The sequence below is a fragment of the Lytechinus pictus genome, chromosome 9, assembly GCF_037042905.1.
Source record: "Lytechinus pictus isolate F3 Inbred chromosome 9, Lp3.0, whole genome shotgun sequence".
NCBI classification, from domain to species: domain Eukaryota; kingdom Metazoa; phylum Echinodermata; class Echinoidea; order Temnopleuroida; family Toxopneustidae; genus Lytechinus; species Lytechinus pictus.
The window spans coordinates 18,778,077-18,803,909 of NC_087253.1; positions in this window are offsets into that span (position 1 = coordinate 18,778,077).

Here is a 25,833-nt window from a genome sequence, read left to right on the forward strand (position 1 = left end):
TCTGTGTTCGTTGCGTATCTTCTTTTACTAGAATCGCGCAGATACGCATGTGCGCAGACTTGGGGGAACTTGCCATACTCCTTGAATATTGCACAGAAAATAGTGAAATCTGAAATACATTTTTGAACAATTTTTGGTACATAATAAGACTGAGAATACTCTGAACAGGCGTCGTTTTCACAAACTTGTTTTTCCCTTTTGAATCAATTCACAAATATCACCATACCTTTGAAAGGTATTAATAATCACTCATTCATATTTTGCATGCTTAACATTTTCTCTTCTCTTTTTATTTGCCTTCTTCTCTTCCCCTTTTTATCCCCTATTAATTAATTTATCAATTACATTACTTAATTTATCTATTATTTATTTATTGCTTTGGGAAATGTTTGGAGGCACGACAGTATCCCACAGCCCGCTTCCAGGCTACAGGCTTTATACGATGAGTGATGGGGGGGGGGGGTCTCACCTGTGGTGCCCCATACCCTGGCTGTATGGAACCCGATCACCAACACGGTGATGGCTCCAACGAAGTTGATCATAGGCCCCATCCTTGAGGGCGCCCTTCCACCTCGTCGTAGGATAACTCCACCAGCTCCTGCATAAATATACAAATGAATAAGCACAGATGTTTGTTATATATAGTTAAGTAAAAATTAAGGGACAATATCGTATTTTATGATTATCTTTATTTGTCATGGATTAATTTCATGAAAATGTACACTGCTGCAGTTACATTCAATAATTCCATATTGGTGATATGACTCTTAGCCATCCACCATATTGCTCAACCCCTCCCCCCCCCCCTCCTAAGAAAACACCATGCAGTTGTATTGAAATTTAGGCCATGCTTGTAGCCCCATATATGACATATATCCAAGACTTCTCCATTTGGGGGTAGGGTGGGGGTCAGCAAATATGATTAATATAAGCATTTTAAGAAAAAAGCTCAATAGAACACAGAATTTGGGATAATTTAGACGAGAGGATCTGGTCACCCCGTTGGTTGACGAAAATCATATTTGCCCAAACCGGGAAACCGGTATTGAATTGCATTTCAATTATCTTTCTAAAATACAATTGTTTTTGCATTAGTTTACGCATGCGTCACACACACCGTGAACTGTTCTTTTAATCGACCATGCGGACAGGTTTTGACAAAGTGCAAAATACAGTCATATTGATCAACTTCAGAAGTTTCAGAATTGGGCGGGAAGAATTAGGCCCTATTCTTCGAGTCAAGCCTTATGAACATAAATCAATTCATCTCATTCACATTACGTTGAAGTGGGAAACTCTAAAGTCTCGTCGTAAGAGACAAATGTAAGAATTATTGTTTAAAACATTCCATAGGCTAAAGCCCGAATATATTACTGACAAATTTGTTTTTAGTGGAAATTGTTATGGGTTGAGATCTAATTCAAACCTAATGCTTCCCAAACCAAAAACAAATCAGTGTAAACGTATATTATTACATCGTGGATCTGTATTATACAATGAACTACCACTTAAGCTACGTCGACTGGACACGCTTAATATATTAAATAAACACGTTCAGGAATTTTTATCATTTCGATATTTAAAACCCGCAATCCCTTATTCACTGTTATACAACATTAATCGATGCAATAACATAATAAATTGGGTGTTTTGGCGATCAACAGTTAGATGGATGGGTTTAGAGGAAGGGGGGGGGGGGTATTTTCACAATAGCTCTATGGGATCTTTTAACCATACTTAGATTTAGTTTGAAGGGATATTTTAACCATAATTTAGATTTAGTTTGAAATTGTATTTTATGTAATAACTATGTTTTGTTATACCATTGTTTATGTATAATTATTATCATTTTTGGACCCCATGAAAGAACAGAGCTTTTATGTTCAACAGAGCTGATATGGGCTACCCAACCGTATTATATAATTATTATTGTTTTGTAAGTTATTGTGTTGTGTTTTATGAATTCGGAAATCAAACAATCAGCTCCGCATTTCCAATTTCCCTTTATCTCTATTATCCTTCCCGAGAGCGTTTGTATCCAAAAACAAGTTTTATCATACAATCGATATAAATGATGGCAAATTGTGGAGGTGTCGTGGTCTATCTTCAATTCTAATAAATGGAAATGCTATACGCATCCTTCGTAACTATATGTGCGCCTATATGTAAGTCAATATTACTTGAATTGACGTTTTCTCTTTTCTACTTCGATTAATGTTGATTGCTGGTAGTGTTTGTGCATGTGAATGACTGCCCCTTTCTCTTAATTAGTATGTTATATCATTCATTTTGTAAAAAAGATAATTTCAATACTATTGTCAGGTCGTTTTAATCTGTGTCTATTGAAACTGAATTACTCGGTAAAAACCTCCCTTCCGCGACTGAATAACCGCAACTGTTTTCAAAGAAGATACAAAATTTCAACAGACGTGGGGAAAATATAATTTAGCATTTCAATGGGAGGAATGTTTGGCGTTACGCCCTTCACTGTCGTATATACATGTATGTGAGCTTGTTGAACCGTATTTCTTTTCATCGGTCCTATTGAGACAAATATGGAGCAGCATTGCCACTAACACTAAACAGGAAACAGCCTTGAGATCCTAAAGTAGAGGCCAAATCCATCTTAACAACAAGTCTAATCAAATAAGTATGATAATATGAATATACATAACACCGATATTAGTTAATATTTAGTTTTTAAAAAATTACGCTGAAAACGAGGTGATTGAAAATGAGAGAAGCGATGATGCCATACTCGAATTATAACAATAATCGAGAAAAAGAATATGATGATTCATGATTTAGCATGTTCTATGAAAAACAAACTGTGCAGGAAAAATTGAAATATTTTTTTAACAGGTGCACACCAGGTTACCAATAATGCATATTGCATTTCCATTTATTTGAAAGCAGGATAAAGAGGGTAGTACATGAAATGCCTTGTTCACGGGCATAGGTGCCGCGGCCAGGGATCGATTGATATTTAGTACGATTACAACTAACATTGCATCAGTACTATTGGAAATTTGCACTCTCATTGACATACTGCCTGAGTTAATTAAAGACCCTGACCGGTGTAAAAACAATCATATATCAAAATAAAGGTAATGATTCATACAATATGAATATACCAAAAATATTACATATATCTCCTTCCAATAGTTAAAAATATTAAACAAAAATCAAAGAAACTGCTCCTCCAAAGTACGCTTCGATTGAGCACCCCCACGTCGCCTGGAAATGATGACGTCACGTTGTGTCAGGAGGGTTGTGATTCCATAGGTTTGTGTACAAAAGCATTGGGTATTTTCTTCCATTTCCATGTTATGAATCCATTTTTTTTTTCGTTTTCAGATGAAAATGGCACTCAAAATTATTCACTGTTCAAATTGTTGTAAACCTACAACTATTCACTACCTTTTTTGTGATTTCTTTGTTTGGCTCTTATTGGGCCTAAATTGCTATGTCAGGAAAAGTTGTTATACATAATCTAAATGCAGATAGAATTGAAATCTGCGCCAAATAAGCAGGAAATAAAATATGGCAAAAACTAGTTCAAAACTGCAGATTTCATAAATTCAAGCTTGTGGGTAAAAATATATGTGATATCCCTCTGTGATAGAAGTGAAGAGAATGAAATGCGTTATCTGGAAAGCAAAAAAATCACCCAGTTTTTCTGTGTACAAACCTATGGAATCACGACGCTTCTTACACAACGTGACGTCACGGTCTCGAGGCAGGTGAAAAGCACAATAAAGCCTATTTTCTAAGCGGGGTTCGAAACCCGATAATTGGAATATTCTTAAGCAAAATACTCAGCTGGGAAGCGGTGAAAATGCATAAAGCATACCTTGGTGTATTTAGTAGCTTATAAGCTTTCGATTGGTATATAATTTATCAATTTTATTTTCGGGTCCGGTCTGGATCTTTAAGCTAAAATCCATGAAATACGGTTTGTGAATTTAAGCAAACACTTTGAAATTGCCGCAGGTGTGTTACTTTACAGCTGATTTTGATAGAAATTTCATTGTTATGTTTGTTTCGTTTCCTTTATTCATTTAAGTCAACTTGTTGTTTGTGTTAACATCGCCTTCAACCTTCAACCCATCGTATTTTGAACACACAGAGGGCCTTTCATAAGGTCAGACACAATCTTCTTTTGCCCCTGAAATTGGCAGCAGTTATTAATTTTCTGTGCGTTTATATACTTTGGAAAAAAAAACACAAATTATAAATAAAACATGAGCTGAAAAGTTGCAAATTTGCATTCAACCAGTGATTCTGGTGTTTTGATCATGTAGCCAATTTAGAACGTGTAATGATTAGCATTAGACCAATCGACTTTTAATTCAGGAACGACACTGCATGCTGTACGGGCAATTGTATCATTTCTTTCGACAAATTCTAACAATATTCCATTTGTAATTGCGAGCATTGAGGATAATGAGAAACGTTCAGAGTCTTCTAAGACACTCTACACACTACGAATTTGAACACTATTGTTTTGTACAATAGCAGCACCCCGATAGGACGCTAAAGGGTGTAATTATATTGTTCTTTTAAGGCTGTCGATAGCGACATTAAGTTAGTGAACCCCACCAGAAAAGCGACAAATTTAAAGTGTTCAGTTCATTTATTTTCCATTAAAAACTCAATCAAAATAAAAACATACAAAATTCATGAATAGAAATCGCAAGCATAGCTTGCGAGGACGGGGCCCTGTACAATAATTGACAAAACAAAACAGAATCTTAGATTATTAAAGTGTAAAGCAGATAAAAAGAAAACATGCCTCATACACTTACACAATCACACCACCATACCAACACACACCCATATGCAGAACATTGAGAAGTTAACAGAGTAAGAGAGGAAGGAAGCGATAGCGGGAGAGAAAAAAGAAAAGGAGAGATAGGGAGAAAGAAAGAGGGAAGCCGAGAGAGATCGAGAGGGGAGGGAGAAAGAACGCCCTCGACTCAGTGAACATCAAACGTTTTAACAATAATTGTTTACATAAGCCTTTGTATCAAGTTAAAAGTTGAAGAATATTTGTAAGGTGACGAATTCCAATCATGAACACCCTGAAATCTTACTGTATGTTGGGTTAATGAGGTATGTGCAAAAGAAATAAGAAATTTTGATTTGTTTCTGGTCTCATAGGAATGATGAAAAACAATTTGTTTTAAACATATTACATATTGATGGGAGCTCTTTTTTATTTAGGAAAATTGAACATGAATATTAAATTGTTTACTGTAACAAGATCAAAAACTGGCAATTATTGTAGGTCACAAAACAGAGGAGTACTTGGTGTCATGTTGTTAGAATGAGTAATAATATGGACAGCACGTTTTTTAAGAATATGAATTTTATATAAGTGTGTCTTGTAAGAGTTGCCCCACATCATATTACCATTGATTTGTGGTAATATTATACTGTTGTAAATAGTTAATAAAATATGTTTTGGCAGTGCGTTTCTAAAGTGTGTTATAATATCAACCCCCTTGAGATTTTAGAACAAACGTGAGAAATGTGGTGAGACCAATCAAGTGATTCATGAAGTTTGATGCCTAAAAATTCTACAATATCAGATTTCGTAAGAATATAATTTTTAATATACACAAGGAAACTTGACAAGAAACTTTTTTCTGTTCAAGTTCGGCTATGTTTCAGATATTTGATTGTGAAGTCAGGTGATAAATTATTACATTCAATAAAGTTGAGTGGGTTTTTTTTTGGGTGGGGCTCGCTGAAGAAATAGTGTGGTTGTGTACATTCAACACTGCTGCATAAAGGAATTGAGTGCATTTTGTGTTGGGGTTCAATAAATTTTTAGCCCAACTGTAAGTACTTTATAGGATGTAGAAATAAAACATGCCTATTTCATTTGAAACTTTCTAAACTTCAAGTATTATTTGATGACAAGTTTCACATTTAATGGTGCACACGAACATTTCTTGTTTTAAAGGGTAATAAGGACTTGAGTTTTTGCACCTTTTAATACCTAGGTTGCAAGATTACATCCCAAATGGTGCCACCAAACTTTCATTTAGGGAGCAAGCATTTCTTAGTGTGTACCATTTGGAGCTAACCACAGCATCCCGTATGATTTTTTTCTTTAGAAATATATATTGATAAAGTTCAAGTTGCTTGGAACGAGAAAGGCTGTATCATATCGTATAGTAACCTCAAATACAATTGAGTAATCATCGGGTCAAGGAGCACAATTACAGCAAGACCATTGTCCATTCCAAAATATGGCACAGTTCTAATGAGTAATTATGTCCGCTATTACATATATCATTATCTCGTATTACAAAAGATCAAAAGATGCATTCACGATTTGAAATGGGGCGCATGGGTGTCGGTCGGTACTCAAGGCTGGGATTCGGGAGGGGAGGTCAGTGTTCTATGACATTTGCTCCGGCGACAATTGCTCCTCTGCAAAGTCCACACATTAATAGAATGACCAACTTCATTCCAGATTTAACACTGGCCTATTCTTAACCTAACCCTAAACCTTACAGAAAACCCTAACCCTATATCTAAGACGAAATACAGCCCAGGGCATTTGTCACAGGAGCAAATGGGTGTCACCGAGGTCAGTGTCGTAATGGGCCAAGAGTGATGATGGGCCAGACATGTCGTTTGAGGCAAAAATCATTTTTAAAAAGCTTCACGCCAATGTAGAAAGCGAATTTTGAACTATTTGATTTAAAAAATCTAATTTTGGAGTAGATTTTGACATAGTATTCAAAATTGTATCATAATTAACATCTTTTTTTTCCTTCATTTTCTTCTCTTTTCTTGGTCATGAAACTTTTTTGGGGGTCCATGACCCCCATATTCCATCTTTATGACGGTGTGGAGGATAGTTCTCAAGTCTGAAGTTGGAGTGTTTATGTTAGCTATTTTGCAACAATACTTTGTAACGACTCGAACAATAACGCAAGCAGGAAGCTCGAGTTGAAATTTTTTATATACTGAACTGAACATGCTGTAGATGGGCCATTTTGATGACTCTTTTTTTATTTTCATGGTTTTTTTTCCTTTTTTATTCGCATTAAAATTTTAAATTCTCGTTTCTTTTATATTTATTTTCTATTTATCCTCAATTGAGGTACTTGATTGAATATCAAAATATAAAAGTTTTTACATTATAAAAATTCATGCCATATTGCACAATATTTTACAGAAAGAATAACCACACCAATAGAATAAAAATACGCTACTTATTCGCTTGAAGTAATAGCGTATCTTCTGCAGTTCAGTTTCATTAAATCTTTTCTGATTATACTTCAAACTAATGTAAAATCTTATTTCTGCTTTCAAACTTTCAATAGATAGTTTCCATTTAACACATGTTTCTGTTTGTCATTTCATTCTTTGTCGTAATTCTTATATACAGTAAATTGCACGCTGAATTGAATTTGGGGGATAATAATGACAATTGTTTCCGTGTTATTTCTTTAATTCACGAATCCCATATCGCACAATTGATACTTACGATTATTTAATAGATGTTATCCAAGAACTATTGCCTTTTATTAGCTTCTCTAATTTGAAGTTAGGGGAGAAAACTAATTATTACGATTGTTGAATTTAAGTGTTAGAATGTGCAAGATTGTTGTTTTTCGATTATCTATATCATATCCTATAACAATTTTTTTTTCTCATTAATGTCAAGATCAAGAAAGAAATATCGGTAATAAGACACGAGACTATTTTCCAAAATATCCTGACTCCTTTTTTATTTTGTATTATCATGGACCTAGGTCCATGGTGTTATGCTCCACTTATTCTACATCATAAACCTGAATAAAGAATACTAACAACAGGTGATATTCAAAAGGGTTGTAAAATAAACGAGACACACCCCATTAACTTGTTTGTTGGCAGGGGTCGATTTTGAAAAGATTAGCACATGTGTGAACTTTTTATTCTATTTCATCCATGATTTTTTTTTCTCCATCCATCTGTTTCTAAGTTCCCGACAGGAATGTTGTCATTCAATTATAGGATAAACATGAGAATACGAGAAAATCATCCCCACCTCATCTTGATCACTATTATCATGATTATTTTCATCTTCCTCTTAATCAGCATGAACATACATCACCATGAGTACTTTTTCCAGGCTTGTTATCTAATAGATTTTTTCTACGAATGCGAATGTATAACCCCCATCTCTCTCCGACCCCTGGGATCGAAACTCGGGCTGAGGTAGCTTCGACTGTGGTGATCGTGTGCAAAATAACCCCTTCCAAAAGATTTTGCTATTCAAGATCTAGGAATGAGGGGCTACATGTACAGGGAAGTGACCGCGCCCTATGATTTTCCAAGCAATAAAAAACCGGGAGGAACGAAGAAAAGATGAGGAATAAGAAAGAGAAAATAAAGTAAAATCTAAAGTAATCAACTCCATTCATATGTACATGTACGTGAAGTATTGGATAAAGATTTTTTTGTAAAGTTTGATTACCTTTGAACAACCAACTATTGTATAGTAATAATTTTCCATGTAGGTTAAATAAATATATGCCTAAAATAACTCACAGAATGGTCACTAACATCTGAATACAAGATTCAAGAGTTCATGGTTTCGTTTAGGCTAGAAAATACATTGTTACTTATAGATTTATAGTGTTAGCACAAATATAATTATACTTTCATTTCCTTTTTGCCAGGTTGTAAAATATGATGTTATGTCTAATAAATTACAGAATGGTCACTAACATCTGAATACAAGATTCAAGAGTTCATGGTTTCACTCAGGCTAGAAAATACATTGTTACTTATAGATTGTATAGTGTTAGCACAAATATAATTATACTTTCATTTCCTTATTTCTAGGTTGTAAAATATGATTTTGTGTCATGCGGAATTTTATTTCAAATAATGTTGAATTTGTTATTTTTCATTGTTTTGTATTCAAGAATAAGTTCAAAGAAAGTTTGTGTAAAATTTGTCAGAGTATGCAAGAAGTACTAGCATTTGCGTGGCGAGATCACTAATGCTATGGAGATCAAGAATTTACCAACAAATTTGATAATACTTCAGATATTTCCCTTTTTCATGCAAACATACGAAGTATAAAAAAGAACTTTTAATATTTAGTTAACCTCTTACACTCATTAAACAATTTTCCGTTTTCCGTAATCGGCTTAACCGAAACATGGCTACATGAAAGTTCCCCAGATATTTTTAATCTACCTAATCATAATTTGATAAGGACAGACCGTAAAGAAAGAAGAGGTGGTGGCGTTGCCTTTTATATTTCACAAAATCTTTAATTCACAATTCGTTCTGATGCAAAATTATCTCATGCAGAGTCTTTGTTCATAGAGATCGAAAACTCTAGTTCCAAAAACATTATCATAGGATTGGTTTATAGACCCCCTAATTCAAATACAGACCTCTTTCATGATGAACTAGAGCAGTTTCTTTATAAAATAGGGGATGAAAACAAACATATTTTTCTACTCGGTGATTTCAATATTAACTTATTGCCCTCAACCGATAATAATAATGCAACTAATTTCATGAAATTGGTGTACTCATTTGGCTTTCTTTCTATCATTAATAAACCCACCAGAATTAATCTAAATTCATCAACTCAGATTGATAACATTTTTTCGAACGTCCATAATAGCAAAGCCATCGGAGGAATCCTCTGTTCTGAAGTTTCGGACCACCTACCTATATTTTTAACTAATGTAAACTCTCTTTAATACCCTAAATCCAATAAAGAATATTCTTATCGTAAAGAATCTAAACAAAATATAGAACTATTAAAGCAAGATTTATTTTTAGAAGATTGGGAAGACGTTTACGATGAAGTAAATCCCAATATTGCATACAATCACTCTAATAATAAATTAAAACACTATTATAAAAAAATATCCCTTTAGGTAAAGTTAAAACCCAACGCAATAAACCCCAAAATCCTTGGATGACAAAAGGTCTACTAAAGTCAATACAGACACGCAATCGGCGTTTGCGCAATCCAACTGATAATTCCTTAAAAACATATAAAATATATCGTAATAAACTAACAAAATTGATTCGAATATCCCAAAAATTGCACTATACCAACAAAATAAATAATGTCAATGGAAATACAAATATAACTTGGAAAATTATTAAAGAAGTCTTGGGTACAAAAACCGACCCCACCTAACAAAAACATTACTCTTAATGGATCTAAAATACTTATTCCAGTCTTTATGCAAACTCATTCAATTTTTTTAACGAATATCGGACCCGAATTAGCAAATAAAATAGATACTCCTGATGCACATTTCACAGGTTATCTCTCAGATCCAAATCAGGAATCTTTTTTTTGTAACCCCGACAAACCCTTTTGAAATTATCAATATTGCCCGTACCCTTCACAATTCTAGATCTTCTGGTTCTGATGGCATCAGTATGTTATTATTTAAGCAAATAATTCACCCTCTTGCTAGCCCCTTGGTTCACATATTTAATAACTCCTATCTCAAGGCGTTTCCCCAGATTTATTTAAGATAGCAAAAGTCAATCCAATTTTAAGAAAGACAATCCTCACGAAATAGGTAATTACCGTCCTATCTCTTTACTTCCAACAATATCAAAAATTCTAGAGAAATAGTATACACAAGATTTTACAAATTTATCAACAAACACAATTTTTTAAATTCTAATCAATACGGTTTTAGAAAAATTATTCAACAGACTCAGCTTTACTTCAAATTTATAACAAAATAACAAATGCCATAGCAATAAAAAACACATAATTTGTATTTTTGTGATCTAAGTAAAGCATTTGATACTCTTGACCACGATATTTTACTCTCCAACTCAATCATTATGGAATACGAGGCCAACCTCTCTAATGGTTTAAAGATTACTTGAATAATCGAAGGCAATATGCCACTTTTAATAATTATGACTCTGATTCTCTTTTATTTCATTGTAGTGTTCCTCAGGGTTCGATTTAAGGTTCTCTTTTATTTTTACTCTATATTAATGATATTATAAAAACCTCCTCTTTTTGTCATTTGTCTTATTTGCTGACGATATTAATGTATTTTATTCTCATTAAGACCTTAATTCACCCAACAACGTACTAAATCGTGAAATTTACAAGGTATCTAACTGGTTCAAGGCCAACAAACTTTCCCTAAATACAAAAAGACACATTTTATGTATTTCAGACATCAGTCCCATAACATCAAAACACCGATTTACATTAACATTGGCGGTACGCCTTTAGAACAGAAAAAACAATTCTAAATTTTTGGGTGTAATTATGGATGAATATTTGTTTTGGAACCAACACATACACCATGTTCCAATATCCGTTTCAAAAAGTATTGGAATCATTTCAAAAATGAAATTCCTTCTTCCTCATAAAACTTTATTCTAATTATACAATTCGTTAGTTCTTCCATATATATCATACTGCAATGTCGTTTGGGCAAACTGTGGCTCTTCTAAACTAAACTCTATATTTAAACTACAAAAAAAGAGCTATCCGTATGTGTACAGGCTCATACTCACCCATTGTTTCACAAACTCAAAACATTAACAATATTTGATATTAATATGATTCAAGTTGCAATATTTATTTTTTATTATTTTAATAATCAACTTCCTCAGTCTTTTAATAATATTTTAGGTTCAACAGGCCTGTCCATTCCTACCCAACCCGCATATCTGGAAACCACTACCTTACCAACCCCAAATTATTGATAACCCACAAATTTATTCGACATTATGGTCCCGATAGTTGGAACAATCTTCCAGACAGTATTAAATCATGTTCAACAAATTACTCCTTGAAAGCTACTATTAAACGTAACATTATTACATCTTATGCAGCCCCCTCTTCAAGTTAATATCTCAACTGCTCTTTACCGCACCTACACCTGCACCGCACCCACTTGTTCAATGAAGAACTATTATGTACATTTTACTAGGCCTCCATCATCATCAAGCCTAATCGCTCACGATGGTGGTCTCCTGCATTCCTTTAAATAATCTTGTTTTGAAAAATGTATAATACATCTTGTTGAAATTTATTTACACTATTTATACTCTACGACTATTATTATTTTGCTGTATGTATTACCTTTGTATATTGTATATATGTATTTTGTAATTATGATACTGATATGAATGCAGAAATAAATAAAATAGAATCAATCATCCCTTAGGCAAAGCGAACAAGATATATGATGTCACAGATGTACAACTCCCCATTTGGAAGCTAAAAGTGTACCCCATACCCACTGGCGGATCCAGGGGAGGGGGCACAGCATTTTGAGAGGCACAATTAAATTTTTAATGTTATAATGCCGTTAAAACTGAAGTGTGCCCCCCTCTCCAATAGAAAGTGACGACCTTTTTTTTTCTTAATTTTCCAATTACCCTTCATAACCTTGTTTTTTTGTTAAAACCCTTGTTTGTTTTGTTTTTTTTTGCTTGTCAAATTTTTCCTCGGGAAAATGTGTCCCCCCTTTCGAAAAATCCTGGATCTGCCCAAGCCATACCTATCTTCTTGCTCAATAAGTGCAAATACTTAATCCATGATATAACGATGTGCATACTGCATACCATGGCCTCATATAAGAAAGCAGTTGATCTTACGATAGATGATTAATAATGGGGAAATTTAGGTGAAATATGTATCAAAATAATGGGTTAATTGTACATAATGTGACATCACAGGTCATGCTCTCATTGCCAATGGGTGAGTCTACAAACTAATGCTCATAACCTTTTATTATTATTAATGTATTATTTCTCAAACTTTACTGTTAAATTGACTTCTCTTTTCAAAGAAACAATTCAATGAAAATTGAATCAAATTCAACATGTTCAAAGGAGAAAAAAAATTGTTAAAACGTTTTAATTCAACCGGTTTCAAGTCTTTCTCTTTGAAATCTAAGATGCAATTCTCCTGCGCTTCCCCTATTGTATAATGGTTACGAACCTGTATGCGTTTAGTAAATCTTCCTGTATCCCGAGACATGTTGTATACACTTATATGGTATTCTTGTCTGAATTGATACAAACACAAAATACAATTCCTTTAATGGATTCAATAATTTTGGTGATTTGAGGACAAATATGAAAACTACAATTGAATTGCTATCGTGGGTCTATTAATATCAGTAGGCCTACACTGTTAGAAAATTTATCCTTAAAATAAAAGAAGTTCCTGCAGCAGAGTCTCGAGAACACCTGTAATCTTACCAGATTGCGTAATCTTACAGGAAATTTGTATTTGGTGTATGGAACCTTACAAATTTCCTTTAATAAAACACCCTTTCCCCCTTTTAAACAGACCTGTTCTGTTAAATTGCAAAGAAAATCCTGTTTTATGAATATACAGAATGATTCTGTTATACTTTTTACAAAATCTTCTCTTTTTTTCTGTAAAATCAGAGTTTTTTAACAGTGTACTTGATAATTGTACCTGTTCAGGAATGATGTGGGTTTATTTTAAAATCAAGCAATCAACGCTGATTTTTCAAGTCACCCCGCAACTCTGCCTTCATGGTCACTTATGAATATCACTCAAAATGTTATTAATTGGATACAAGGTACTCAATAATCCCCCAGTTATAAATTTCCGAGCTTTTACAAGGCAAACTCCGCAGACACACCCACAAGCTGCGCAGTTCTAATGATACTTCGCTTCTTCAAGTTCAAATCCACCGTTTTTACAGGAGCCCTTAAAGCGTATAGAATAGTATATTTACATAGTTTTTATGCTATATAAATATGTGTATCATAATGATAATCATATCAACACCTTTCCGGTTGTACACTGCAAGACCTGACCAAACCTGGCTTATTGGGTAGCTCGAAATGGAGAACTGGACATGTATAACGAGATTGGTTAAAAGGGTTAATGAGATACTAATAGATAAGATCCGTAATCCTGTTATAGCATTAACTTAGAATTTTATTCATGAATAAACCTTGCATTAAGATGTATGCAACTAAATGTATCTGTTATGGATTTCAGAATGCTTATCTACCATACGACCATCCGTGGCTTGGTGGTAACAAAGTTAAATTATTGCAAAGCAGAGGTTTTTTTGTTGCTGCATCACATGTCATAATGTTGTTACGGCTTGTCAGTGATGACTGCACCGTGACATAAACAATAAATACATAGAACATGAAAAAAACTTATCTAAACAGAGTACAATACAAAACAAGGGGGAAATCAAATGGGTCGGGGGGGGGGGTAACTTTAAATAAAATATTTCTATGTCATTTGAAACAGAAAATAAATCGTCAAACCAATCATCCCACTACTAAACTATAAAGCAAATCACAAAATTTAGGGACCAGACGTAAGTTTTAATAGTTTTATCAGGATTTTTCTTCTGATATTTATTCATCTTTATCAATAATTTACTGTGTAAATTTTACGTCTGGGAATAAGTTTAATTGTTTCTGTATTTTTATCATGTATGTTGCAATACCCTGTAAAGCATGTGTAATTCGGTTTTTTACTGCGATGCATGTATATTGAACAAACCATTAAATGAAATTTCTACATTTCTTCAATATTTCAGCAACAAAGATTAACATACTCTCTTCGTTCTATCTGATCCGTCCTATATCATTCCTAAATCTGAAAAAAAAAATCACACTAGCATTCTTTTCAACCCCCCCCCCCCCCGTCTTTGGAACAAACTCCCTCCATCTCTCCGAAACATCTCTTCTCTCAGAAGCGGATCTAGAGGGGGGGTTGGGGGGGTTGCAACCCCCCAAAAAAAAAAAAAATCCGGGGACCATTTTTTTAAATCTTATCTTTTTTTTTAACTTGTAATTTTATTTTATTCTATTTTATGCAAGAAAACGCCATTTTCACACACAGATTTTCAAATTTTTTCCCTACTGTGGCAGGGGGGACACCCCCCTCCCACACCCTCCCCCCTCGCTCGCTCCGCTCGCTTGGACTCGGTCGCTACGCTCCCTCGCATACCACCCCAACCCCCCCCCCTTTATAAAAAGCTGGATCCGCCCCTGTCTCTTGACCTTTTCAAAAAAACTTCTTAAAACACACCTTATAACTATAAACCTTAACTTGTCTTTTGCCATCAACAGCGCTTTGTATCCTCTGGAAAAAGCGCTATATAAATCCAATTATTATTATCATTATTATTATGACTATTTGAAGTTTTTAAAATATGTTGTTAAATCAGTCCAACACGAAGTATTTACATTGTCGGTAATCTTCATCCATGTACAGATATAAATGCAATTCAATGCCTTGGAATAATTGAGCTTTTGTGAAACAGAAATTCAAAGAATAATATCAGTGAGGGTTTGAGGAAATTGTACAAATGATAAAAATGATAAATATACAGCATTTTTAGAACGCTGGTTACATAGACAAATTTAAATATAAGTTGGAGAGGATTAACGAAATACAAAATTATATAAACTTAAGATACCGAAAATTCAAGAAAAATGCATGAAGGATTATTTAGAAAATTTCAAGGAATAATGTTAAAATAACAACAAAATGAAAATTATGTGCGTTTGAACATTGAGAAAATATTTATTACTCTAACTTTGAAGTAATTTCAAAACTCCCTTCCAATGTAAAAAAACACAATAATAATATCCCTACTCATATATTCTAAGTTGTCTTCGTCTTATGAATTACTTCTATCTCTGCATCGATATAACTTTCACACAAGCATGATCAAAGCACGAATAAAAAAAATTGCCTCTGCTCTGTAGAAAATGCTGTTCCCCCAAAAAAAATATTTGGCAAAAATGATCCATGAGGTTAATAATTTGTCCAACCAAGATTGAGCTTTCCTACCATTATTATTTGTCCGACCAGTGTCATGACAATTTTGCCCATTCTAAAGTCATTGCTGCTTATTTTTTAACCTAACTGGACAATATGCTTCCCGCATTGGGTAAAATACTGCCCCAAATTGGTTGGACACATAATTACCCTCGTGCTGGTTAAAAGTGTACGCAATATGTTTTTTTACAGTGATAAAGGATCTGCCATATGAAATTAACTTTAAGTTCTTTTCTGTTATAAGTTGAATGATTTGTAGTCAGAGAACATAAGTCGGGCTTTTCATATTTGCTTTTATGATGGCTGATTAAGGTTGTCCAATGATTGGTGGCAATTGAATTTAATACCTACGGCATGATAATTAAAATCATTTCTAATATTTTATTTATTATTATCTCAATTTAGAACGCTACTTACGATGGTTAAATAAATTTTTTGTAATAGAATTGATGTTCTTCTTACCTAACGCTTTATTCGGAGACGCCTTCTTGGAAACAATTACGCTTCAAAAAATATACGTCCGAAATTCGGATTTTATTCCTCAAAAATCGCAAAATTAACACGGTCCCAAAGAAGGCATTTTTTAAAATGATTTTTATTTTTGATATCACTATTCAAAAGGGACAAGTTCTTGTTTGATCTGAGTTTCAAAGAACTACTCAGGCATTGGATTCAACTGTGCCTTCATAATCGCTACCAATTCAGAGGTAAGACGGATGTGTTCACGCCCATGTGTTCACGACCTTGACGATATCTTTGTTTTTCCGTTGCAGTTATTGCACCGCCAGAATTATCAATCAATCTAAAATTGTTTAAATACTTGTATCAGCTGTTGGTTAAAACGAAAATGCATGCAAGATGCATGGATTGGGACTATGTTCTAAATCAAAAGCTGATCAATTGATATTTTAAAAAACTTTGGGGTTGGTTAAAACTAATTTTCAAAATGCTGTCACGGCCGTTTTAGCTTTAAAAAAATACTTTTGACGAGATGTTCAAATTTTGAAAAATCATGAATGGTGACTTCGCTCACTCACTACACACTGCAAAAACTCCGGTATTGATTTAACACCAGCCCGGAATCTATATATGTTCACACCAGGGAAGTGTTAAACAACACCAGTTTCGTTTTGGTCTAGGTGTTTATTAAGCCAGTTCGTAGTTCCTTTCTGCGCATGATCAAAAGATTCTACGCATGATCAGAGGAAGGTCATTTGTACTAAAGTGACATGGTGGTTTAAAATCTAATGAGATAAGCACCAACTTTGATGTCTTGATTATTCATATATTCTTTTGAATTGTGGTTTTTATTTACATCCACAAAAAACCACAACGCGTCCACGAACAACTGGTTTTCACAGTTTGCCAAGTACATTGTGCAACATGCTATGATATGCATTCAAAGTAGGAATGCAACAAATACCTTCATAAAGTGTTCATTGGTGTGCTATTCTAGTCACCTGGTCTATTCAATTTCTTCATCCTGCTATGTAAGGCAAGCTTACGTAATATTTTGCTTTGAAATCTGCCTATCATAATGAAAGAAATGAAAGGTCATTTGACCGAAAATTGTCCATGAGTAACTACGAACTGGTCTATTAATGTATTAAAACAGCATCGGTTTGATTACAATCTGGTGTTGTTTCAATACTTCTCTGGTGTGGACATAATTCCGGGCTGGTATTAAATCAACACCGGAGTTTTTGCAGTGTATTTCTTTTGTATTTTATTATATGAAATACGAAATATTATAATTTTTTCCTCATTGTCCTGTAAAACAAAGTTTTATCCCTCCCTGAACATGTGGTATTACCATTGTTATAACATTTTATGGTTCAGTTAAGTTGGTCCTCATTGTCAAATTTGTAAAAATTGAAATATTGTACAATTCAAACAATAAAAAACAAAAAGAAACAGTGAGTGATGGACATCATCGACTCTCTAATTTGCATATCACTTGACCTTTAAATTTGCTCTCGCAGTCTAAGCCTCCACAAGGAAGTGCCATATTGACATTTCGTGTGATGGGTCAAGCTGCGCAATAAAAGCGGGAAGCTAAAAGACGGTCAATATATATAAACAGCTTTTCGATTTTCGACACTGAACAGTGCACCGCTGATCATGTATGTGTTCGGTGTTTTATAATTGAGTTTTCATTCATGATTCATGTCGCTGTTTAAATTTGAAACTCAACATTGAACACACCATAAGTCGGTCTGGAGTCGGTTCGCTGGTGTAACTATATCAATCAACCTGTTTCAGACGACTCTCCCACTTTCTCTGTTACATGCAAGGATTGCAAGAGCGATAACATCCATCTATTTAGTTATTTCATCTTTAAAGGGATGGTCCGGGCTAAAAGTATTTATAGGTTAATAGACTAGAATTCACTGAGCAAAATGCCGAAAATTTCATCAAAATCGGATAACAAATGACAAAGTTATTGAATTTTAAATTTAAGTAATATGTTGTGAAAACAGTCGTCATGAATATTCATTAGGTGGGCTGATGATGTCACATCCCCACTTGCTCTTTTGTATTTAATTATATGAAATTAGGTTTATTCAATTTGTTTTCCTCCAAGAACTAGAAAAATTGGATTGACAACTGATTTAGTGCATTAGATATTTATTGATGCAACTTATTTCATTATAAGGGAGACATATCATTCGCACGTGTATGAAATAATGAAAAAAACATGTTTCAATCATTTTTGCCTGCAGCATATACATCTTTTCAATTATTCATGGGGGCTGAGCATTATAAATCACTTGCTATATCAATGAATAACCCATTTTGGGCACAGGTATTGTTGGCCTTTTCAGATCTTTCCCGCCTTATTGTTGATGACGTTGCATGTCAAGCCCTTTGGAATAATCCAAAAATTAAAATGAATAATAATGTAATATTTTTCAGGTCTTGGTGTGCTAATGGGGTGCGTTTTGTTAATGATATTTTGGGAACAGATGGAAAATTTCTCTCATATTTTGATTTTCAACGCAAATACAATGTACACGTCAATTTTCTTCAATATCATGGCCTGTGCAGCGCCATTCGATATGGTTTCAATAAACATGTAATACCAAAAGCTATGGAACCTATTATTCCAGAAGCATTATTTTTGATAATTAAAGTAAAAAAAGGTTGTGCTCACATTTACAATATTTTTTTGAAGTATAAGTTGAAAGATTGTAAAAGTCTCATCAAATGGAAACAGACGTTTGACTTTGACAACACGATATGGAGGTTCTACTATCAAATACCTTTTTATTCAACTGCAGATGTCAACATGAGATGGTTTCAGTTCAAAATAGTGAATAGAATTATTTATATGAAAGATGCTTTGTTACGATTTAAATTTGTTACAGATAACTTATGTACCTTTTGTTATAATTATGAAGAAACTATTATGCATATTTTTTGTTCTTGTGCCCACACAAACGAAATATGGTCTCAACTCGAAATTTGGTTTTCTCGTAACAATTTGAATATCAAAATTTCAAACCAGAATAAACTATTCGGTTTTTACGGAAACAACAATGGTGCTCTTAATTATATTTTTATAATCGTTAGAAAAGAAATTTTTGCAGCAAAATGCAAACACTGTCTTCCAGTTTTCGACCATATTTTGTCTGAAATAAAATCTTATTATGGTATGGAAAAGTATATATATAAAACAAATCTGAAAGAGAAGAAATTCATAAAAAGGTGGTCATCTTATACTTTATTACATTAAGTATATCAGATATCATTCTAAAATACACACATATATATATATATATATATATATATATATATATTTTGTATGGATTTTTTCTTTCCTTTGCACTTTGATTTTGCTTTTTGTATACAAATGTTACGACAATTTCATGGAATATTGTATTGTACATATTCAACTTGTGTGTCATATACTGTGTTAATTATTTAATCATGTATTGTCAAAAAATATGTATTATAGTGATTTCAATAAAGGACCCCTGTGGAAGGGTTTTAAAAAAAAAAAAAAAAAAAAAAAAAATTATGATTTTATGTAATAACATAAGAAAACGGAAAGTGGAGATGTGACATCATCAGCCCACCTAATGAATATTCATGACGACTGTTTTCACAAAATATTGCTAAATTTTAAACTTCAATTACTTTATTATTTGTTATCCGATTTTAATGAAATTTTCGGCATTTTGTTCAGTGAATTCTACTCTATGTATTAAGATATAAATATTTTCAGCCCGGACCATCCCTTTAAGGATATTTATAGCATATAATGATTAAGAATATTCCAGAATGTCTCAAGCTTAGGCATGCCTATTTAATGAGGTAGAGTAATTTTTGTTATTTCTGGAATGTACATAGTATAGATATATGGACTGCTTTGAGAGGCATGGTTGTTTCTAGAGGCTCACGGGGACCGCAACGCGACTATGCCCGAGGGCTTTGCCCGAGGGCATGGTCTGGCCGATGCGGTACCCGCGAGCCGAATTGAAACAACCATGTCTCGAATATAAAAGTAGTCCATATATATTTTATGAACCGAATTATTAAACATAAACGTTAGGGCCTGGTCTAGGTTTAGATCTAGTAAAAGTAAACTAAAACAAAAAAGCCTGCCCCTGGCCTAGGCCCAAAGCTAACGTAAGGTCTAGACTAGGCCCTTACTTAGCCCTGCCCTGAAGTTAGGTCTCAAAATCGAATATCAAAGCAGTTCCCGAGCAGTTCATACCGATAGGCCCTACTACTAGGCCTAGGCTAGATATTTTTAGGAACCAAATTAGGGTCTGATTCTGAATAGGGTCTAGGGCCTACAGTGTAGCTAGATCTAAAGTTCAGTCTTAAAATTTAGACTAGAGTATAATCTAACGTTAGATCTAGTCGACTTAACCTACGTCCTAACGTTAGATCTAGAGTCTACTCTTAACTTCTAAGCTATAACGACAATTAACATTAGATCTACCCGTCCTAACGTTGTCGTTTGTCAATACCTAACTGTCCCAGGCTAAGGTTAAGTAACGACATGAACGAGTTAAACGTTTATTGTTAGACAGTGCAGTGACCGTCTAATCTTTTCACCTGACTCACCTTTTGCGAGCATGCATTTGAGCGAACTTCCCCAAGACTTGATGATTGATATACATCCGTTATGTCCTTAATAAGCTAGTTTTTTTTTTTTTTAATAAATGCTATATATTTTAACAGGAATTAACAAGCAAAAGTCAAAGATCGGCATCGTTCCATCGATATGTCATATCGTTGCGCGCACTTGCGCAATAAGCGCGTAAATGCGCGAATTGTCTAAAACTTTCCATCAAATCGCGCGGATATTTCCGTAATCACCGCAGAAAGCAACATTTTGCATGCAATCAAATGGGGATTTCAGCCAAATTTTGCTATGCCCGTCGTTAAGGGGCGGATCAGGGGGCAACGGGCAGAAATCTTGTTAACTATGCCCGTTGCCCTTGGTTACCACCTTAGTTTGTTGTTTTGAAGGCATGGTCGTTTACATGACCTCAGTTTTGACCAATCAGAGGAACGGATTATTCGACATTCTTAAAGAGAGGTTTATAAATAGACAATATAGACTGCTAAACAATAGAGCCTGCCAGCAGTGGAAAATCACAATGGCCCGAATTCACAAAGGTCGACTAAAGTTATACCGGGGTTAAATTTAGTCGGGGGTTAACTAATACCGGGGTATAAAGTTAGTCCACCGCGCTATTCACAAACGGTGGACTAACTAATCCATGGACTAACTTTAGCATCCGGTGCTAAAGTTAACCCACGGCTGAGTTATACCCCGGTGCTAACTTTAGTCCATGGATTAAATCATGGACTGAAGCTGGCATACTATTATAACACTGCACTGAGCATGCTCAGTGTAATAAAGCAGTACTGAGCATGCTCAGTGCCGTATTTTAGAGTTTCGTCTGCTAGGGCCATATGAAACGTCGCCATTGCATCACATGAGTTAGGAAGCAGAACTCAACCCCAAAATCATGTATCAGCAGCATGAACTTGAATTTCTTAGCAATGAGGTGTTGACAACGAACATTGTCATTACTTATTTGTTAATATTGACCAACTTAGGTTCGGATCGCTAACGTTAGCGCTGCCTGCGTGCGAGCTAGCTCGACTGCGCCTGCAGCATCGTACCGTATAGTATCGAGAAGTTCAAACTCCGTCAATGTACGTTACCGTGCGGTAGGTGCACTGCAACGTGAAGAAGTTTTAACCTTTTTTAGACAGCTGCAGCAGCCGGCTTTTTCGAGGGGGTTTTCCCCTTTTTTGTTCAATTTCTTATTTCTCAATTGGTTAGTGGAGGCAACGGAGTCCAGCGGAACTATGACAGAGACCAAAGTTTTTTTTTAGTTTTGCCTTTTTGTTCTAATATGAAGTCCAGATCGATCGCCATCGTATTACAGTGCAGTTAGACGTGGATCTAGGCCTATAATAGCGTGCCGTTACTGCGTTTTAGGCCTGAGGAAGTTACTTAGATCTACGGAAAAATAAATCTAACGTTATTACATCTAGATCAAGTGCACATTTGTTTGAATTAAATCATAACCAATCTGATTGTATAATCCTTCCTACCTTATCGAAGTCCGGTGGAACTTTGCCCGGAGCTAGCTTTGATAGAAAATGGAAATATGGGATTGAATCTTTGTTTGGGTTATGTACTTGGTAAATGGTGGGGCCAGCGTCGCGTGGGGCGAAGCGACATGACCTTGATCTGATCTCGCGTCCACATGCACAAGCGTGCCTCTTTTCCTTTCCCTCAGAATTGACTTTCCCATTCGAAGTAATATTTTCAATTCATTTATTTATTCTTGTCTTTTTATATGGTGTATCTCGATAAATTGATTAAAAAAAAAAAATTAAGCGAGCAAAATTTTTTTTAGATAGACGTTAAAATCCAAGTTTGTGTTAGATTTTCACATGATATCAAAAAAATATTCTATTTCACCCTCATTTCTTTTATCTTTTTCTTGGTCGTGAATTTTTTTTTTTTTTTTTTTTTGGGGGGGGGCAAGAGCCCCAAGCCCCCCCCTTTCCTATTCTGTACGTCAGTTCTACAAACATCTCTAAAAGGAGCTGAGATACTCATTAGTAGCTCCTCCACACTCACTGGTCACTCTTGCAATCGCATTATTCCCAACCTAAGCTTAACCTATATACTCCAGTTTGCTTTGAAGGGGGGGGGGGGGTCAAGCTATTCACCATGCTTGCAGTACTTTTTTCCTTAAAAGAAAAACAATTTCCTTATCAGAAAAATAAAGACTTATCAATCCTGGATAAGTGTAAAGGGTATTTCACCCAATCATAATAATATATTTGAAATTAGGGAAATATCAGTGGGCTAAATATGGCATATCAGGTAAAATAAAAACTTGCGAGCAAGGAAAAATATTCAAAATTTTAATATCAAATATCCAATTTTGTGATAGATTTGACATAATATTCAGAAAATAATGTGTTTCACCTTTCTTTCTTTTCTTGGTAATATATATATATATATATATATATTTTTTTTTTTTTGGGGGGGGACTTTTTTCCATGGTCAGTGGTCCATGGTCCGCCCTCTATACTTTCAAACTGAAGGGACTAAATTTCCTAAAATAAAATAACTTTTAAACAAAGATTTATGCTATAAATATAACACCACTGGCAATTCTCTCAGTGACACATGTAGCTACCTTTACTCCTTTCATTTCTCATTTGCTTCAATCACATGTACATTATTGTGCATCTTAACGTGCCAAATACTTTTCTCTCAATTAAGTTCTATTATAAATAATTTTGCATTATGCCTTACAACAAGTTTCTTGAAGTATATCCTCCTGCACAAGCAAGCAATCACTTGACTTTCTTCATACACAACCTTAACCAACATACCATTACCACCACCCCTGTCTTACACATAACCTTAATCTCTCCTTAGCACATTTTTTATCTGAAAGTAAATAAAATAAGACTTTCTTATATAAATTTATTTTTTGCCTCCTGCAAGAACTATGAACCATGCAGCATATGGACAGAATTGATAAAAGAATTTCATTTTTGTTTTCTCCTGACACAATTACTTGAAAACGATATAAAAGGACAAGTCCACCCCACAAAGTTGATTTGAATAAAAAGAGAAAAACACAACAAGCGTAACACTGAAAATTTCATCAAAATCTGATGTAAAGATATGAAGTTATGACATTTTTAAAGTTTTGCTTGACTACAAACTTATATGTACATCCCAGTCGGCATGCAAACTATTTATTTTTATTATACGAGATGAAATATTCAAATTTTTCTCTTCATTGTCAAGTGAAACCAAGATTAGTCCCCCCCCCCCGAACATGTGGACATCATTGACTGTCTCATTTGCATGTCACTGATCTGTGCATATAACTGTGTTGTGAAAAATAAGCCAAACTTAAAAATGTCATAACGTTCCTATCTTACAACCGACGCGGATTTTGATGAAATTTTCAGCATTATGCTTGGTTGATTTTTTTTCTATTAATTCAAATCGATTTTTTTTTTCTGGGGAGGACTTGACCTTTAAAATCAAAACTTATATGTACATGTGTAGTAGACAGAGCAGTTTATTTAGTGCATTACTTTTTAAGGTAGATTGAAATTATTTACATAATGATACGAATGATATGTTTACGTTTTCAGAAACTCTGAATGAAAATAGATAAACAACGGATTAAATAAAGTTTAATGAAGATTTTAAACTCTACAGCTAAAGCATGGATATCACAAGTAATTTGTCAAATACCTTTCTGAAAGAAATTAAAAGATGATTCTATAAAATAGTAATATCAAACAAATGATAATAGCTTGCAATGTATTTATAGTGCTTACTACAGAAATGTATCTTAGGGCCTATGAAAATAGGTGAAAAAGGGATATTCAGCAAAAATGATATTTTATAATTTAAATTTGATAAATTAAGAAGATGCATATGCTAAGGAAAAATGAATCTTTAATTAACAAAGAGGTTTTGAAATTGAAATCATGAGACTTAAAACATTGATTGTTGATTAAAACAAAATTGGTATAAAATAGACTTGAATTATAAGAAAGACCAAGTCCATCTCATGCCAAACTTAATTAAGCATGAAAAAAATGTTGCTTATACCTCTCATGTCCCTGCTTATACATTAGCCCATCATATGTGTCATTTATATCCTGGAATTCACGTCCCAAACCTTTTGTCAAACAAGAAAAATGTTGTGAACTTGGGTTTTTAAAAAGCAAGATGGTCATTTGATCACTAATGATAAATCGGAATGCATGAATACATCCTATCAACCAAGCACTAGCGTACCTACGGGGGGGGGGGGCCCTGCCGAGCCACAACCCATGCAAAGGACGTATACCTGCCCCCCTGACGAGCTTGAACACCTTTTTTTTTGCTTGTCAATTTTTTTTCTGGTACGAAATCCTTTATTTGTGATTGAAGACCTTTTTTTTTTTTACTTGTAAAATTTTTCGGCCGAACGGTTTTGCCCTCCCTGTGGAAAATCCTAGGTACGCCACTGCAACCAAGCTACAATTTTTTATCACAAGTGTCCACTTTCATGCACAGATAATCCAATGGAATGCTTATACCCGTAGCACACCATCCTTTTCTATTGACAACAGAATGCAGGCAGGAATTCAGGGGGAGCAACGGATACCTGCAATAAGGATCAAAACAAAATGAATATTAGAAAATTTGATCTTCGGTATTCTTTCTGGAAATATATCTTCATTGATCAAGCAATTAATACCTCCTTTACCTGAATAAGCAAAATGCATTTTTTTTTTTTTTTTCATTTCTCCTGCAATAGGAAAATTAGCAGATTATCTATATTTTTTTCTTCAGTGAAATCTTTAAAATTGTCTTATTTCACATATTAAGAGTATAAAATTACAATAAAATTTGACCAACAACAAGATTGAAACTTGATAAAAGACAGTATGTAGTAGGGGCCAATATATTTTTTCTTCATTATCACATACCTCTA